Here is a 21431-nt window from a genome sequence, read left to right on the forward strand (position 1 = left end):
TATATTATCAAACAAAAATACATACATCCAAAAAAATGTAAAATGAATACTATATTTATCACTTTTTCTATTTATTCAATTATTTTTTATCAAACATTAATCAAATTTCACTATTTTTCTGTTTTTCATACTAGTATTGTTTTTACAAATAATTTAGTATATACTTCAACTCACTAATAAAATATAATTAGAGTCCATAAGGAATGATCTGTAGGTGTGGGGAGGGAACTTGTGATATTGAGGTCATTGGTTCAAATCCCTTATCTATCCAAGTCCACTTGCCACGTATGGTTCGCCTAGCGAGGCTTGCTTTATTGGGATTAGTGCACTTTCGGTAGAAGGATAAATGAATGTTTTAAAACTCTTTTTTTATATAATTAATTATTTATTCTTATTCGATTTATTCAGATTGTTATAATTTTTTTTATTTTTTAAAATTAAATTCTCTATTTTACCAAACAATAAAATTAATTTTTATTCTCTACTCAATTTATTTTCTCTGCAATTTCATTCTTTACTTCCATTTTTGTAATTTTATTCTATGCACCAAACACCTCTTTATTGTTTTATCAACTAAAAAAAAATAAAAAGATATTTTTCACTGTTCAAAGATAAATAAATTATATTATAATAATTGTTAAAGTCAATTTCGATCATAATTTCAACGATAAATTAATTTATTATAATAGTTATTATTAAGTGTGAGTCTCCCGTCCAAAATTTAATACTAGTATCTCTCTCTCTATATATATATATATATAAATATGAGATCAATGTGGAGTTCACTCCACCAAATCTTTTTTGTCAATTTTTTTATTTTTTTTAATATTTTGATTTTTTTTAATAAAAAAAATATATAAAACAGATCAGTGTGCGTTTATTCCACCAAATCTTTTTTGTCAATTTTCTTAATTTTTTTAATAAAATAAAAATATATTAAATGTTATTAAGTATATCATCATTAATAAAACTATAATTAATATATTTTTAAAGATAATAAAATAATTGATTTAATTTTATGATTAAAGCAAATTATAAATTTGTCTATTTATACCTCTAATTAAGAGTATTGAAAATGTAATAATTTTGAAACGTAATTTTTATTATTTTTATAATTAAAATAATTATATAGATAATTAATAAAATTAAAACTATCGTAAATATAATTTTGTAATTTTAATATATATAGAAAAACGCCAGTAAATCTCATAATTCTATAGTTTTTTTTCATTTTTTAATTCTTAAAATAATTAAAATTATGTAATATTTTCTTAATTTTTATTTATACCCGTAATTAATGGATGATGAAATTTTTCAAATTATTCATTATAATATTAAATAATTATTTTAATTGATATAGTTATAATTGATATAATTAATAAATATATTTATTAAAAGCTAAAACTTATTATTATTATTATTATTATTATTATTATATAAGAGACCGGTGTGGGGTTTATTACATTATATTTTTTTGTCATTTTTTTATTATTTTAATAAAATGAGATCTACTCTATCATATTTTTCTTTGTCATTTTTTTTATTTTTGTTATAAAATAATATGTACTAAATGCTACTAAGTATATCATAATTAATAAAATTATAATTAATACATTTTTAAATATAATAAAAAATTATTTAATTTTATGATTAAAATAAATTATAATATAAATTTATGTTCATTTATAACCTTAATTTAATAATTTTGAACTCTATTTTTCATTATTTTTATAATTAATGATATTAGATTAATAATCAATAAAATTAAAAATAAGTCATTATATTTTCTAATTCTAATATATATATATATATCAATACAAGTCAGTGAGTCTCGTCATTCTATAATTTTTTTTATTTTTCAAATTTTTAAATAATTTTAATTATATATATGAAAAATGAAACTCATATCAAATTATTTTATTTTCTATTTTTTATTTTTAGTAAAATAAATTTATATTAAATATTTATAATATATATACTTAACAAAATTATAATTAACACAATCAATATATAATTTGATAATATATTATCATGTATATATATATAGAATACTTATTTTTATTTTAGAATTATATAATTGAATTTATTTTATAATTATTTTAAGTACTGCTATATTTTTAATTTTATTTATTTATTTATTTTTATTAAACTCATTATTAATTTTTTAATAAAATAAATTTATACTGTTAAATTAAATATTCATAATTAATATACTATAATAATATACTTATTATTATTATTATTATTATTATTATTATTATTATTATTATTATTATACTCACATTTCAATTTTTTCTTAATTTTTTGTATTTTTCAATAATTTTAAAATTGATTTGATATTTTTTTAATTTCCATTTAAATACACCATTAATAACAATTATAATACTAATTAATGATATTAAAAATAAATTATTATTATTTCTAAAATTTTAAATTTTTCAAATAATTTTAAAACTAATTTAATATTTTCTTAATTCTAATTAAAATATTTAATTAATGTTAATTAAATCTCTTGTCATTGAAATAGAACGATGCATATCGTCTAACCGAAACATTTCCTCATTTTAGACGATTCCACGATGTGGATTAAATAAAAAGAAATATCGAAAATTCGAGTGACTAAAACTAAAGCAACGACTTTCAAATTCATAATTAATATTTTGTAAATTTTTATAACTAATTTTTTAAAAAATAATTCATTTTTAAACATACAAGTTAATTATAATTATATTCGTAATTAACACATATCTTTTTTTTTTTCTTTTTTTAATTGTCTTTAAAAAATATTTATTCTAACTATTTATAATTAATACATTACAACTTAATTATTATCTGATTAATATATTATTATTATTATTATTATTATTATTATTATTATTATACTTCTATATTTAATATCTAATACATTACAATTAAATAATAAAATTTTATTAAATATAAATAAATTAATCATGAATAAAATTAATTCTGCCGTTTATGATTGAAGGTTATCAAATAATAAAGACATCGATTACGTTTAGTTAACTTTAGCATTAATGAAGAATTTGATGACAACCTTCATTTTAATGTTTAGACCATAGCTTCATCCTCATTTCAATCACAGATCAATCTCTCATCCTTTCCATTTTTCTCATTTTCCAGCAATATTTTTTCGATGAGTTTCCGGTTAATATTCAGTAACATTTTTTTCCTTAGCCACCAAATATAGTTTTTTTTTTCCCCGCATTTTAATCATTGGAGTTCTAAAATATTAGGATACCACCTAATCCGAAAATAATGCATCGTTTTAATGTATAATTTACTTATACTATTTTATTTTGTTTTTATTTTGTATTGTATATAAATTATTTCATATATTTTTTAATTTACAGATATTTTTGTGTTATTTATTTTTAGGTAATACATATATTAGTTTATATTTAATAATAAATTTAAAATTGATTTATTTTTATTTATAATATTAATTATATATAATGATGGTCGATTACCGATTGTTTTGCCTCAGGTATTGATTGACCTGACGCGCAAGATCATTTTCTCACTCCACCTAAAATACACTTAACCTTATTTCTTCTATATTTCTCTTATTTTTCTGAAAATATTTATGGGGTGAATTTCTGGTCAATCTTTTGGTCCTTAGCCATCTAATACATTTTTCTTTTCCTTCATTTTAGTTCATTGGAGTTCCAAAATATTGGAATTATACATAATCCAAAGATCATACAATATTTTAAAGTATAATTTATTTATAATATTTTATTTTGGTATTGATTTGTATTTTCTATAAATAATTTAATATAAGTTTTTTTTTGTATTATAAATATCTTCCTGTTATTTAATTTTCAAATAATTTCTATATTAATTTTTATTTAATAATAACATTAAAATAAAATTTATTTATTTTTATTTATAATAAATGTATTATATTATTCATATTTTTATATTTAAATAAAAAAATTGAGTTATTTTAAATTAAAAAAATAATTGATGTTTAATGAAACTTTTAGAATTTTATTCAAAATTATTTGTGTATATATAATATAAGTTTTCAATAAATCTATACTATTTTATTTTTTTCTTTATTTTTGATATTTTTATTAAAATAAATTTATATCAAATATTCATAATTAATATACCATAATTAACATACTTAATAAAACTATAACTAACACAATCAATAAATAATTTATATATATAAAAGTAAATAAAATTATTACGAATATGATACTATAATGTATATATAGAATACTTATTATTTATTTTAAAATTAAATAATTAATTTAAATTTAAATTTTTAAAAATAAATTCGCTATTATACATATATATTAGTTACATAACTACTAATTACATAAATTCTAAAGTTTAACTTTTAAGAGAAAATTATAGATGTGTTCTTTTAATGAAAACTTAACGGATGCATACAAAAGAAAATTATAAAAATATTTGATAAATAAAAAAGATAAAATATAAAAAGATCGTGGATCGCACGAGTTTCCTAGTTATATTATAGTAATATTAGATATAATTTTCATTCTAACATATTTTATTTTATTTGACATTTTTCTTTGATAAAATTACTAATTCAAAATATAATTAATAAATATAAATAATTTAATTAACTTTATAATATATAAAATTATATCTTTATTCATATATATACTTCATCTGTCATCTATATTTGTACTCATTTTTCCTTTTTTTTTTTTCAATCATTTAAAAATAATTTTTTTCTATGTCACTTAAAAATATTTTTTTAATTCCTTCTATTCCAACACATCATTTTTCTATTATCATACTATTTTCATCCATTTGGTTCAAAATTATTTACTTTTTATTATAAAAAAAGTAAATAAATATACAAATAACAAAATACCTCTAACTTTTATAAAAATAGTTTGATCATTTATACTTATTTATATAGATAAAAATATCAAAATTATCTTATACATTTAACTGACTACTAAAATATAATTACTGTTTAATCCACTAAAAAATTGAAAAAAATATTTTTCAATGTTTCGATATAAACATATTATATTATGATTAAAGTCAATTTTGATCCATAATTTCAATTGTACAAACATTTATTATAATAATAATAATTATTAAGTATAGCCCCACATTCATAATTTAATAATATTATTATATTATACTAGTATTTGAGTATACTTCATTCAGTTCAAAACAAATGATCATTCTAACATGTTTTATTTCACTTTGACAATTTTTTTTATTTTGAAAAATTACTCATTCAAAATATAATTAATATTATAAATCAATTTAATTAACTTCATATCACATAAAATTATACATCATATATATATAACAAATATAAAACAATATAATTAACTTAATAATATATATATACTTCATATGGTATCTAAATTTGTACTTACCCTTTTTTTCTTTTTTTTTATGTCACTTAAAATATATATATATATATATATATATTTTCAGAGTGTTTTGTTTAATGAAATAATAAAAAATTATATAAATAGTATAAAATGACGAGTGTGTCTAACTTATAACTTACTCCGTCCTCCATGAACAAAGGATCAACGGTTTAAGACGATGCCCAAAATTGGGCCCCATCAGTCTCAGCTATAGTGTCTATTTTACTATAGATATTGGAATTTTGGAGAAATATTTTTAGTAAATAATTAAGAATATATTAGTATAAATAATTAACTTATAATAAAATAATTATAAATTAAGATTAAATAATTCATTAGTCTAATTAAAATTAAAAAATTTAAAACGAGATTAAAATGTATAAATTTTTTCCAAAAAAAATGTGACAATATATGAAAGGGATGAAAAATAAAAAAATAGACATTGTAAGTAAAATCGATGGAATAATTTATTTATTTCTTTTAAAAAATATACTTTTTGAGAATTGTGCATAACACACCATTCCAAATATTTCTAACTTTTCCATATTTTTTTAATCTTTTGTACTTTTGAATATAAAAATTTTAAAATTATCTTATACCCTCCCATCAATTAGTGAAATACAATTATTATATAATCTATTAAAAATTAAAGAGATATTTAATAATTTATATTAATAATTATTATTAAATGGGATCTCTACCTCAAAAGAAATTTTTTTAAAAAATAAAAATTAGATTTTTAATTAATATATATTGTTATTTATTATTTATTATTATGTGTGGGCCCAACATCCAAAATAAAAAAATCACCATCCAAAATTAAAAATATAAAAAAGGAATTTGGACATCGCTACGTGTCGAAAAAGTTTGAAAGGTAAATATATATTAAATCCAAGAATAAAATAATTATTTGTTACTAGATATGTAGTTTTTGATCTTATTAATTTAAAATAAAGCAAAAATTATTTTCTATCTCATTCAATATCATAACTCTCAGTTCTGATTTTCATTAATTTTTTTTTTAATCTATATTGGTCCATTCAAATCAAAATTTATTAATTTTAATCTCATAATGATTGATTGAGATTGAATACAGCCGTATTGGATGAGTCAGAAGTATAACTGGGCGCCTTAGATAGCTAATATGGTCATGTGGGTTCAACACGGCCATGGCGATTACCCTACTCTGAACATGGTTGTATTTATGCCCCTGTTGATTGCCATGTTCTTACTACGATCATATTTTTGCCCGTTTTCTGAACACATATGTTTATATCCATATTCACAACTCTGTTTTTAGCATGACCATATTTTAGGTCATGTTCACGACTTTGTTTTGAATATAGTCATATTTTAAATCATATTCATTATTATTTCATTTATTTGTTCAAATTATTTGATATATATGTATTTATAATAAACAGATTTTTTTATGTATAATTATTTAACAATATAAAAAATCAAAATTTAATATTTAAGAAATAATTGCAAAAAAAAAAATGTAAAAATAATAGTACATTAATATATATTTTTAATAATAGTAAAATTTATAGTATTAATTCATATCTAACATAAAAAACACAGTCATCCAATAACACAACGTAAACACACCAAGAGTGACTAAATTGTTCATTTTCTTAGGAACCACAACACCAATAGCGAGAAATTCGCAAGGGTCCACGTATTGCATATTACAACAAATAAAATCAAATGCCCGCCAAATTTAACTAGTAAATACGTTCTCAAAGGTACAACAAAATAAACACAAAATAGCAAGGAACATTGTACCCCCGAAAAAAAATAAGACAAAAATTGACAACTTTTTTGAGGAAAACAGGCATTCGAAGTACCCCGGTACAATATTTTCATTCCTAATACCAAAAATAAACTTAAAGAATGGATATTGCACAAAATGGTGTTCCTACTCACGATTCAAAGAATATTACCAAAGGGGCATCCTTAGATGACTTCGAGCCCTAGATTTGGCAAACTTTCCTTACACAATCAAACATAAATGTATACTTCAAAATGTCAGCCACCCAAACGTTAGATGGATGATGCAGTGAAGTCTGAATTACAACATCATGCAGCGGGACCAGACGAAAAAACTCATGGAAATGGTGATTCGTGAGGTGAAAAGAAAATAAGGTGAAATGAGAATTTTATCCTTCCCCAAATATTGTATTTTTATTGAAAGTCATACCAATTAATAGAATTTTTTATTTTAAATAAAAAACAAACACTCTCTTAGTTTTGGTTAACATTTGATTTTTTATTTGAATTAATACTTTGTGAAAAAAAAAAAAAAACATTTTAAAAACCATAAGATCAAATAGTATTCATTTTGATTTGACTTCTTTTGAATTTATTACATTGTTTTCATTGTGTAGAGTTTGTAAAAAATATTGAAATATATATTACTAAACTTTATAGAAATTAAACAAATATATTAACATATCAAAGAAATCGAATAAGAAAACATAAAAAAGATAACTGAAACAACATTTTCTACAATAGCCCTTAAGATTTGTAATCTTACCATTCCAAACAACAGAATAATCTCCCGCTTAAAAAAAAAAAAAAAAAAAAAAAAAAAAAAACACTCAATCTCTTACAAGAACAAAGATATTCTTTCCCTATCTACATTACATTATCAACTAATTACCTCTCCGATCATAAAAAAAGTTTCTCTCGCTCTCTCTCTCTCTTTCTCATCAGTGTGTGTAGAGCCCTTATACAAAAAGGTAGAATATTAATTATCAGTCATGGTAGTAAGTTAGTTCTCCACCAAAAATTATGGTTGTTGTCTGGTCAGGGTGGCGGCAGTGGTAGCACCAGCGGTGGATGGCGGTTGTAGCAGCGAGACGGAGCCTCTTTCAGAGCTGGAGTGTATTCTATATATCTCTTTCTGTCTTAACTTCGCTACACTCTAATTAAATCTAGCCAAAATCTTGCTATTTGATTTAAAATCCAATTATGGGTTAAATTTATATTGTTTGGGCTATCCGTCGTTGAATTTAAATGTTCGATCCTTAAAGCGGAAACGTACCTGTAGATGAAGTCATATACAAATCTTGAGTGATTAAAGGTTTGGTCTTCCAAGATCAGAGTACAGACTTCCTTTCTGTCCTTGGCGGGTGAGGAGCAGAAACTGCAGGGAGAATCAGGTCTCTTTTACGGCGCGCTGATCCTGGGACCTAACCCTAGCCTATTTATAATAGGGCAAACATAATTGTAATTACAATTATACATTTAATTAATATTATTAGTTTGTCACGTCACCAAAATAATAATATTATACGGGTAGCTGCACTTTCATTCCATAACAATCAAACCTATCAGTCAATAATTAATTATATTAATTAGACCACTTAAATAATATGACTGGATAAAATAATGACTTTAACAACATATTCGATACACATATTTGATCCCAAATCCAACATATCCGTCAAATTAAACTTGAAACATGATCTATTAAATTTGTTGGGTTTAAAATATATTTAATAAGTACATATTTCCTATGTACAGAAACTCATTAAATTATTAATTGAACAATGAGGTCAATTAATAATAAGAAATATTATATTAGGATTGTGATATCAAGTTTTGACGCAATACTATACTTTTCACATCTCATCATAGAAAAAACTGAAGAGGAACTTATTATTCTATCGGAAGGGATGACATGAAAGACTTAATACAATACCCTCAATCAATTTATAGATCTGAATCCAACTAGGCTCAAGTAATTAGGTAGGTTTATTTGTGTTCTTATCTCAATTATTTCAATATAGTAGATCTTGAGTTAAGACTTAACTCTTGATGAGTTCTAACAATTGATGTTCCATGTTGAATTATTGAGATATATTTTTAGATATCCGAATTACAAAACAATAAAATTAATGCAGTTTTTCTCACTTAAAAATGTATGTCTATGTACCTTTGGTTGTTTTTTTTTTTTTTTTTCTTGAGTTGTTTTTCAATCCAATTTTTTATTTTTTACTTGAAAGTATTATTATTTTTGTCTTTATCTCCTTCACATGTGCGTTGCCTTCTTTCTCTACAGCTGCTCCAATTCTTAAGGTTGCTTCAGTATCTTTCACAAATGATTATTTACCCACAATATTTATCGACTTCTTATTGGGTCGAGAGGGAGCTTGATGAGATAGATGATCCGAAGCTGTGAAAATGGGACTTCGGTCGACTTTTGTGGGACACTGACAAGGGGAGATAAATCTAGTGATGGACAATCATTTGGAGGACATTGCTTACCAAAATCGTCACCGGTTGTCTCTTCTTGTACGCCTAATATTACTCGTCTTGTGGAGAAGGGTGAGGGGAGAGAGATTGTTTTTTTTTTTCAACTAGTAAAAAATATACTATAAACTAACATGTTTTGAATGGCATAACGGGAATATTATGTAAATAATTAATACCGTAAGTGCCGGTTGAGGGGGGGAGTATGCCACTTTTTTTTTTTTTTTTTTTTAATTCTCTCATTCAAATATGCTATTTTCCAAAAAAAAAAAAATTAAAAAAAAAATTAATTTTTATTAATGATAATCAAATCTTAACTAATTCATACTAATCTATTTAGTTTTTAATCACAATTATTTCAATAATTTATTTTTCATTATATTTAATTAGAATTAATAAAAATAAATATGACCCAAAATTTCGAAGGCTTGATTTGGGTATGATATGCAAAATCGAATTTAGACCTGATCAAGCTAAAAATTTTATAACATAAAAATAAAAATAATTTTAATATTTTATAAAATATATTCCATAACTAATAAACTTTAACAATGTGTTTACTTTGAATTTGGATTTTGAATAATAAAAAATCTAATTTGAATAGTTTTTTAGAGTAATATAAATATGTATTGATTTAATATTTAGAATGTAATATTAAATATTAATATAATGTAAAAGGGAAAAGTATGAGTTTTAACTATTTCCTTTGTCCCATTTAATATGATACCTTTTTGTTTAGGCATAAGAATTTAGGTAGTATAAATTAGTTATGGGTTGGGATTAGGCGTTGAACAATAAAGTTCAGTATGATGCTGACTTAATATTAGCTATTAGATTACAATTTTTAATCCTAAAACTTGTATTAATCTAAGGGTTTTAATAGTAATTTTCAAATTCCTCTAACTTTTATAACTAACTTAGACCTCTATTTTCCTTCACCTCCTCACGTAGAAAAATGCCAAAGATTCTTCCAACAAAATTGATGAATAAAATTGATGGAGACAAGCAAAATCCATTATCTTTTATTAAAAATGATCCGCATCAAATACAATATTTTGGTAGTCAATATTTCATCTTCCATTATTCAACATTTCATCTTCTATAAATCAGCATCTTGACACAATGTACATAGCATCTTATAAGTTGTTTTTCATATATTGGAATGTAACAATATTGCAACATTTTTGGTTTTCGTGGGATTTAATAATCACCGCCAAACATCTATATTTAGGGCAACGTTGTTGTATGAAAAAACACAAGATTCATTCAAGTGAGTTTTCAATACCTTTTTGAAGTGCATGGGTGGTCATGCACTAAAAGCTATTTTTATGGATCAATATTTGACTATGGCTCCAGCATTAAGGGAAAGAATGCCAACAACATATCATGTTTTGTGCACATGATTTAATTGAAAAATATTATGAACATCGAGATTAAGGAAGGAAATAGATTTTTTTCTTTTTTTTTTTTTTTCAGTTCCATCCATGACTTAGTTGCAAAGTATTATGAACATCGTATAATAAACACTTACATATACTAAACTAAGCATTTTACTGAATACCAATAAACATATTTGTTTATTGTCTTTAGCATGTTACTGTATTATCAAATATTATGAATGTTATCCAGAAAATGCCACAAAAAATAAATTCTAAACATGCTTTTCAAAATCTATTAACACAAATAGAAAAAGGATAAATAAACATTTATATATTCTGAACCTAACATTTTATTTCATACAAACAAGCATCTCCCTATATTGTGTTTAGTATATTACTATATTATCAAACATTATGAGTGTTATTTGCCACAAAAAACCACCCTAGTGTGACTTTTCCATCGAGCCTGGTTTGCAGGGTATTAGGTTCGGCTGGGGGTTTACCCAGTGCACACTTTCGGATAGCGGCTGCGGATTCCCATGTCATCCAAAAATAAAATAAAATAAAATAAAAACACCTAAATTTCATGTTACATTCAATCCAAACAATACATTCAATCCATCGGTTAAATCCAACAACCAATTCAATTCATTGATCAAAACTAACAATCCATCCAAATTCAATTATCAAAATCATGTTGGAAAGTATGGGTATTGCGAGAATAAACATGAAACCGAGTCGAGGATAGATCATCTTTCCGAAAATTAGATACGCCTCGGTAGTGCCTCCGGTGAATGGCGTTCTAATCCAAAGATAAAATGGTTTCCGTCTCTAATGAGAGTGGCACCTCTAATCGTTGGAGCTCTGGTGAACAAAAACGAGAGAGGAACTGAACTGGAGAGGCTGCCGGAAAGCTGGAAGAGAGGAGAGTAGGACGAGAGGATTATTTGTTGTTGGTTATTAGAATGAAGGGGGAGATCCTTTATATAAGCGTCTCCACTCCGCCAAAATGGCAAGGGATTAATTACGATCATAATTATCGATGTAACTAATTATAATCCAAACCTTCCGTTTGAAGCAGTCATAATTTATTCTAATTACAAACCTTCCGTTTGTGACGATCGTAATTTATTCTAATTTCAAACCTTTCATTTGAAACGATTGTAATTTATTCTAATTTCAAACCTTCCATTTGAGATTATAATAAATTTGTTCGACGGATAATATTTTATCCAAATAATATTGCGACTTAGGCCATATACCCGGGTTTAATTTGGGGTTGCACAATTTGGTTTGTCTTGAGACACGCAAAATAGTCAAAATATTAACCAAACCCCATACACTATTTATTTCTTCCAAATTAATTATATTAATTTGGTACACCAGCCCGTCGCATTTTCATTCACAAAATAATCGATTGCAAAATAACCGATTATCCAACAATCTCCTACATGAGTGGAAATGCCCATAAAGGACAGAAACCCAGCTCAATCCCTGTGAGACATTGACACATTAGGACAGGTAGCTTTTGGCTTTGAACCTTCCATAGTCAACATTACAGAGTGTACTGGTGGCTCAGTTGACGTGATGCATTGAACTGTTCCACCTCTGCGTGCACTTAGTCAATAATATTGACGTGTCGCTGTCTTAATCTCAACTTTGTTCTCACGTTTTGATCCATTTCGGCCATGGATCTCATCTTTGGATTCATAAGTGTTTCATTTGAAGCGGTCCACACTTCACACTTATATAGGTAATCCTATATCAAGGTATCTAACTTACACCTTTAGGATCATTAAAAGTCATTGACTCAACCTCACTACTTTTGCACATTATAACACATTGCTTTTCAGGGAATTGTATTGAGTGTTCGTGCCGGACTCTTACAGTTTAGTTTTTCCATTGAACCAAGGCTTGGGATTTCCAAGTGATTTGGTTGGGTTACCACTGTAATTGTCTCTATCTTGTGGATTTCAAACTCATTCCCTTTAGCAGTTTGTACATTTGATCTCTCTGCAACCCTTTGGTTAGCGGATCTGCTAGGTCTTCTATTGATTTTACATATTCAATAGTCAAAACCCCACTGGTGATCAAATGTCTTACAGTGTTATGTTTACGTCGGATATGTCGGGATTTACCGTTGTAAATTCCATTCTTAGCCCTTGCTATTGCAGCTTGGCTATCGTAGTGAATCAATACGGGAGGTACTGGTTTAGTCCAGTATGGAATATCATCCATGAAGTTCCTCAGTCATTCGGCTTCTTCGCCAGCTTTGTCCAAGGCGATGAACTCCAATTCCATTGTGGACCGTGCAATGCACGTCTGTTTTGTGGATTTCCACGAGACAGCTCCTCCTCCAATTGTAAATACATATCCACTTATAGACAGTGAGTCTTTTGCATCGGATATACAATTGGTATCGCAGTACCCTTCGAGTACCGGTGGATATTTCGCGTAGTGTAGGCCAAAATTCAGAGTAAATTTAAGATAACTTAATACTCTTACTAGCGCTTTCCAGTGTTCATGACTGGGGTTGCTAGTGTATCGACTCAGCTTGTTTACAGAGCAAGCCAGATCAGGCCTTGTACAATTTGTTAAGTACATTAGGCTTCCAATGATTTTGGCATAGTCTTCTTGAGCTACGGGATCTCCCATATTTTTGCTCAAGTGTACGTTGAGGTCCATTGGGGTTTTCACTGGAGTGTTTTCGTAGGCATTGAATTTTCTCAGTATCTTTTCCACATAGTGAGACTGAGTCAGATGACCTTCGTCTTGTCTTAGAATCTTCATTCCAAGGATGACGTCGGCAACCCCCAAATCTTTCATGTCGAAGTTACGACTCAACATGCATTTAACCTCATTGATCAAACTGACCTCTTTGGCCATGATTAGTAGGTCCTCTACATATAGACATATTATGATAAAACCGGAAGGTGTTTCTTTGATGTAAACACACTTGTCACACTCGTTTATTTTGAAACCATTTGATAGCATAACGTTATCAAATCTCAAATTCCATTGTAAAGGTGCTTGTTTCAGCCCGTACAACGACTTTATCAGTCTGCACACCTTCTTCTCTTGGCCAGGAACGATATATCCTTCCGATTGTTCCATATATATTTCTTCTTCTAATTCACCATTTAAAAAAGCAGTCTTCACATCCATTTGGTGAATCTCAAGATTGTTCAAAGAAACAATCGAAAGAAGTATTCGAATGGATGTTATCCTGGTTACCGGTGAATATGTGTCAAAGAAGTCAAACCCTTTGGTTTGTCTGTAGCCTTTTACTATGAGACGGGCTTTGTATTTGTCAATAGACCCATCAGCCTTGAGTTTTTTTTTTTCAAAACCCATTTACACCCTAGTGGTTTGCAACCTTCGGGTAGGTCAGATAACACCCAAGTGTTATTATGCATTATAGAGTCTATTTCACTATCTATTGCTTCCTTAAAAAAAGGAGCATCAGGACTGGATAGTGCTTTCTTGATTGTTGTTGGATCATTGTCTAACATATACGTAACAAAATCCAGACCAAAGGTTTTCTCGACCCTTGTCCTTGCTACGCCTAGGCTCTGAAGCCTCTTGATCAAGGCTATTAATCATTTGTCTTTTTACGCCCCGTAGTTCTTCATCTACGGATTTTGGATTTGACTGCATCCGTTCCTTACAATGGTAGATATTTTCAAAGAATGTGGCATTCTTTGATTCTATCGTAGTTCCCTCGGTCATCCCAGGGATTTTCGATTTGTGAACTATGAAACGATAGGCACTACTGTTTAGTGCGTATCCGATAAATATGCAGTCTACCATTTTTTGGCCGATAGCGACTTGCTTTGGAAGCGGAACTTCCACTTTTGCTAGGCAACCTCACACTTTGAAGTATTTGTATGTGGGTTTATTGTCTTTCCATAGTTCGTAAGGGGTGACATCTTTACCTTTAAGTGGAATTTTGTTAAGGATATAATTTGCAATCAATACCGCCCCCCCCCCACAGGTTTTGAGGAAGTTCTGAACTTATCAGCAAGGCATTCATCATTTCCTTAAGTGTTCAATTCTTGCATTCTGCAACGCCATTCGATTGAGGTGAATATGGAGCCGTTGTCTGATGAATTATGCCACTTTTATTACATAATTCTTCGAACAGAGCCACATATTCGCCACCTCTATCACTTCGAACTGTCTTGATTTTACAGTCAAGTTGATTTTCTGCCTCGGTTTTAAAGTTCTTGAAGACCTCGATTGCTTCGCTCTTTTCCTTTAATAGGTAAAGATAGCAATACTTTGTGCAGTCATCGATAAAGGTGATGAAATATTTCTTTCCACCTCTAGTTTGCACAAATTTTAAATCACATACATCAGTGTGAATTAACTCTGATGGCTTAGTCTTCCTTTCGACATATGGGAAAGGTAATTTTGTCATTTTGGCCTCCACGCAAACTTTACATTTGTTTTGAGTGTTCACCTCTTTTATATTTAGTAAATTCATATTTACTAATCTTTTTATAGCATTTAGGTTTACATGACCTAGTGTGCAATGCCATAAATCAGAACACTCAATCAAGTACGAAGAAGAAGCAACATTTTTATTATCAGTAGGTGGTGCTCGGCGCACGGCCATTACTTTAAATTTGAACAACCCATTTGTAAGATAACCCCTAGTTAGGAACATCTCGTTTTTCGATAATATAAATTTATCTGCTACAAAGACAAGTTTAAAACCATGCCTAACTAGTAGCGATCCTGAGACGAGATTTTTCCGAATGTCTGGCACATGCAGGACATCTTTCAGGGTTAGTTCTTTGCTAGAGGTTATCTTCAGCACCACGTTCCCTACGCCTTGGACCTCAGAAGTTGCACGATTTCCCATGTGCAGCTTCCTCCCTTCGGTCTCCTTGTAGGTCGAGAAGTTTGTTTTGTCGGATAAAACATGGCAGGTTGCTCCGGTGTCAATATACCAAGCTCTCTGACTATCTACATTATTTTTTTCGTATACAACAGCGACAGGGTCGTCACTATTGAGATCACGATCAGTCCGGTGGCTCGTCTCGACCAGTTGGGAACTCGGCTTCTTCTTTTTTGGTGTCTTACTGTAACACCCCCAGTTGGCTCATACTGGAAATGCTACCGCCACACTGCATCATGAGGTCGTCACCTCCTACTTCGGGCCCCACAACACAGTGTTAAGGCTAAAATTAATTATATAAGCATTTTATTATTCCAAAAAAAAAATAGTTTATAAATATTTACAAAAACATACTCCCAAAACGGGAGGTTTTTCTAGTTAGAATTTACATATAATACATCAGATGCAGTTCACTCATTCAGCCCGTCTTTCTATCTCCCGAGACGTCCCCTGTCCCGGAGGTGCCATGCGTACCTGAATCAAATATTTTTCTTAAAAGCAGTCTAGAATTAAATCCATTTTAAGAACTAACATAAAATATGCCATGTCATGCTCGAAAATAGAGTTTAATTTCCGTCATTTGCAAAATAAATGCCATGCCATGCCCATACTGAAATAATGTAACAATAATGTCAAAATCGACAACTCATGCACATATACCCATATACATATGTCAAAGTGAGCAGCCGGAATAACCTCGGCTCCATAATAACGGCTCACTAGACTATCATCAATAAATAGCCGGAAAATCCTCGGCTCAAGGAAGGACCTGGTAAACCCATAATAATATAACGGTCACCCGGTCACTTCCATATACCCACCATACGACTCCCGCAATCAATACATGGATAGCCGAGCGTTGTCGCCATTAACCACAAGACACCCCATAGTCTGTGATAGCGAAGATAGGACCCTCCTGTCTAGCCCTACCCCGTGTAACGTAGTAGAATCCGTGCAACCTGGAATCACCCGAAGGAAACCCGGAAACTCTACTCCTCCTCGCACGCCCTAACGGGATCGCGTTTGGAGTTTGGCATCTGATCCTAAACTACCGGTAGACCTCACTAGTAGCTACTCCAATGAGTGGAACAACACCGAACCCGAATGATTAGACCAAATACGTCTCAACTGCAATGGGTCTAATCCCTGAATGACCGTGCGACTAAGTCACCCAGTTGCCCGACTACTATCGTCCACTATCGCCAAAGTGTTACGGTACATCGGGGTCGAATATCCTAACCCCAGATGATGCCCTCGCCTAGCACTACCGCACACGGCGACTAAACGATAGATCCATAAAACATATCCGATAAATCGTGCAATGTGTGCAGCATGTCAATAAGTGAATTTAATGAAAAGGGCTGGTGAGACGGCCCACCTATCCTCTTTTTTATAAATTCACCAACACGATCAAATACGTATATCAAATATCGTAAAACGAAGTTTCACACATGCATATACACACACATATATACATATATAGATGCACTGACCAAATGATTCCACATAATATCATATCAATATCAGAATCAGAATCACATGCAACATAAATACCTAATTTCTTAAAATTAGATTTAATTCCCTACTGCTTACCTCCTACCGATACTTTCTGGATTTTTATAACTTCACCCAAATCTCCTCCAACGTACACCTGTCCCATTATTTACTCAAATCAGATGAGCTTTATGCTTATTCTCAGGAGCTACCTGCTTATTCAAAAGCTAATTTCTATAATTAACTCGTCGGGCTCCAAACTTTTATATTTAGTAGAATATGATATTCTAGCTATAAAATCCTTCTACCTCATAATATTTATATTGCCCGATTATTAAATAAAAATACGCAAAGGTATGAACAAGCAGGTAGGTGCAATATACTGCCGTTTTTTATTCGACTTGGATTGGTACGAAATTCTCAAAATATAACGTCGGCGCTACGAATAGGCTATTAGCTAAAGAAATTCATCGATTAAATAGCTAAATAGCCAATTTTGAATTTTTGAAGAATTTCTAATTTAATACTCCAATATCAAAATTCGTATTAAAATTTATAATCGGACTCTACGAATAGCAAGGAATACCATACCCAAGTCGGAATTGGAATCGGACAGCTAAATCTTTTTCTTTCTTTCTCCTTCTTCTTCCTCCCTTCCTTCTCCTCCTTTGGTTCGTTGCTGCTGCTGTGTTGGATTCTTTCTTTCTTTTCATATTATATATATATATTATATTATTATTATTATTAAACGTAATATATTATTATTATTATTAAACATTATATATTATTATTATATTATTATTGTTATTAATGATGATGATAAGGTTCTTATCATCATCTACTATATTATTATTATATATATATTATATTATATATTATATATTATATTTATATTTATATTTATTTTTAATTTTATCGATATTTATCCATTTAACAGTCTATTTAATTATAACTAATATACAAAATTGGAATATAATTTATCCCAAAATATTAATTTCTTGATTCTATTACTATTGTCAAATATTTATTTGCTATAATAATATTATTTTATACATTCCGAAATCGGGGCATTACAATCCACTCCCCCTTAAAAAGATTTCGTCCCCGAAATCTAAACTCAAACACATAACAAGGCAACTTAATTAAACAATTGTGGGTATGCTTTGAACATTTCTTGTTCTACTTCCCACGTTGCCTCTTCCGCTCCATGTCTGGACCACATTACTTTCACCATACGAATATCTCGATTCCTCATGGTTCGGACCTTTGTGTCCATGATCCACAGAGGCTTTTCTTCATACGAAAGATCTTCATTCAGCTCTATCTCATCTGGAGATAAAATATGAGAAGGATCTGCAACATACCTACGAAGCTGAGATATATGAAACACATTATGGATACGCTCCATAGAATTTGGAAGTGCCAACCGATAGGCCCAATCACCAACTCGATCGACAATTTCATAAGGTCCAACATAACGCGGACTCAATTTTCCTTTAATCCCAAACCTTCTAATACCTTTCATTGGGGATACTTTCAATAAGACAAAATCTCCACTTTGAAATTGACCCTCACGTCGGGCTCTATCGGCATAACTCTTTTGACGATCTTGAGCTGCCTTCATCTTTTCTCTGATAATTCGAATCTTATTTTTCGATTCCTCAATCATTTCCGGACCCAGTATCAGTCGATCACTCCTATCGTCCCAACTCAAAGGAGTTCTGCATTTTCGACCATAAAGAGCTTCAAAAGGAGCCATTCCGATACTTGCTTGATGGCTATTATTATATGAAAATTCCACTAAATCCAAGTGGTCTTCCCAACTCCCTTGAAATTCCATAGCACAAGCTCTTAGCATATCTTCCAGAATACGGATAGTTCTTTCTGACTGACCATCAGTCATAGGATGGAATGCAGTACTCATATGCAACTGAGTACCAAAGGCTTCCTGTAATTTTTGCCAAAATCGAGATTGAAAACGTGGATCACGATCTAATATGATCACCTCAGAAATACCGTGTCGTTTAACCACATAATGAACATATAATTTGGCCAATTTCTGCATACTCCAAGTCATACGTACTGGAATGAACACTGCTGACTTGGTCAATCTGTCTATAATTACCCAAATTGCATCTGTTCCCGACTTTGACCTTGGAAGTCCTGTTACAAAATCCATTGCGATAGAATCCCATTTCCAGAGTGGAACTTCTAAAGGTTGTAGCAACCCCATTGGTCTATGATGTTCTGCTTTTACCTTTTGACAATTTAAACATCGTGCAACAAATTTGGCTACATCCTTCTTCATGCCCTTCCACCAAAAATGTTGACGTAGGTCATGATACATTTTATTTCCCCCCGGATGCACTGAGTATGGTGTATTATGAGCCTCACTCATAATCTGCTCTTTCAAATCATTTCGATCCTTTGGGATACACCACCTCCCGTGAAATCGAAGACTCCCATCTGGAGCAATATTAAAATTTTGAGTCTGACCGTACTGAACTTTTACTGCAAGCTCAACCATTTTATTATCTTCCATTTGAGCCGCTCTAATGTGATCATAAATTTCAGGCTCAACTTGTATCATTTGCAAATATCCCCGAGTCATACCCCGTCCAAGTACCTCAATTTCCATCCGCGCTAAATCTTGGCACAGTTCATCAGCAACCGACATGAAGCCCAAGTTATGCCTTGGTTTTCGACTTAAGGCATCGGCTACAACATTTGCTTTGCCTTCATGATACACAATTTCAAGATCATAATCCTTCACCAATTCTAACCATCTTCTTTGTCTTAAATTCAATTCTTTTTGGGTGAAGATATATTTCAAACTTTGATGGTCAGTAAATATTCTGCAATGGGCTCCATAAAGATAGTGTCTCCAAATCTTCAAAGCAAACACCACTGCTGCCATTTCCAAGTCGTGTGTCGGATAATTCTCTTCGTGAGGTTTTAGTTGTCGTGATGCATAAGCAATAACTCTTTGATTCTGCATTAAGACACATCCCAATCCCTGCTTCAAAGCATCACTATACACTTCAAACTCCTCACCTTCCACTGGTAAAGCCAAAATTGGCGCTGAAGTTAATCGATGTTTCAATTCTAAAAAGGATGACTCACACTCGTGATCCCAGTTAATCTTTGCATCCTTTTTCAGCAAATTAGTTAATGGTTTTGCAACCTTCGAAAAATCAAGAACGAATCGCCGATAATATCCTGCCAAACCCAAAAAGCTTCTTACTTCTGATTGATTGGTAGGTCTTGGCCAATCCAAGATTGCCGCCACTTTAGAAGGATCTACTGAGATACCCTTTCCAGAAACAACATGCCCCAAGAAAGCAACCTCCTTCAACCAAAACTCGCATTTGGATAACTTGGCATATAACTTTCTTGCACGCAATATGTTTAATATTACATGCAAATGTTTTGCATGCGTCTTTTTATCTGGGGAATAGACCAAGATATCGTCAATAAATACCACCACAAACTGATCGAGGTATGGTTGAAAAATTCTATTCATCAACTCCATAAACGCAGCCGGGGCGTTAGTCAACCCAAAGGACATAACCGTGAATTCATAATGCCCGTATCTAGTCCGAAAAGCTGTCTTCGGAATGTCATGCTCTGCAATCCTTAGCTGATGATATCCAGATCTCAAGTCAATCTTTGAGAATATAGTTGCACCTCTCAGTTGATCAAATAGATCATCAATCCTCGGAAGAGGATATTTGTTCTTCACCGTGACTTTGTTCAGTCCACGGTAGTCAATACACAACCTCAAACTTCCATCTTTCTTTTTCACAAATAAAACTGGAGCTCCCCAAGGCGATGTACTAGGCTGAATGTAACCCTTATCTAGCAATTCCTGTAGTTGCAATTTAAGTTCGGCTAGTTCTAAAGGTGCCATCCGGTATGGAGCCCTTGATACTGGCTCAGCACCCGGCACAATATCAATAGCAAAATCCACCTCACGAGCTGGTGGCATACCCGGAATGTCAT

This window comes from Andrographis paniculata, unplaced genomic scaffold (genome assembly GCF_009805555.1).
Source record: "Andrographis paniculata isolate CXL003 unplaced genomic scaffold, ASM980555v1 Contig77END, whole genome shotgun sequence".
NCBI lineage: Eukaryota > Viridiplantae > Streptophyta > Magnoliopsida > Lamiales > Acanthaceae > Andrographis > Andrographis paniculata.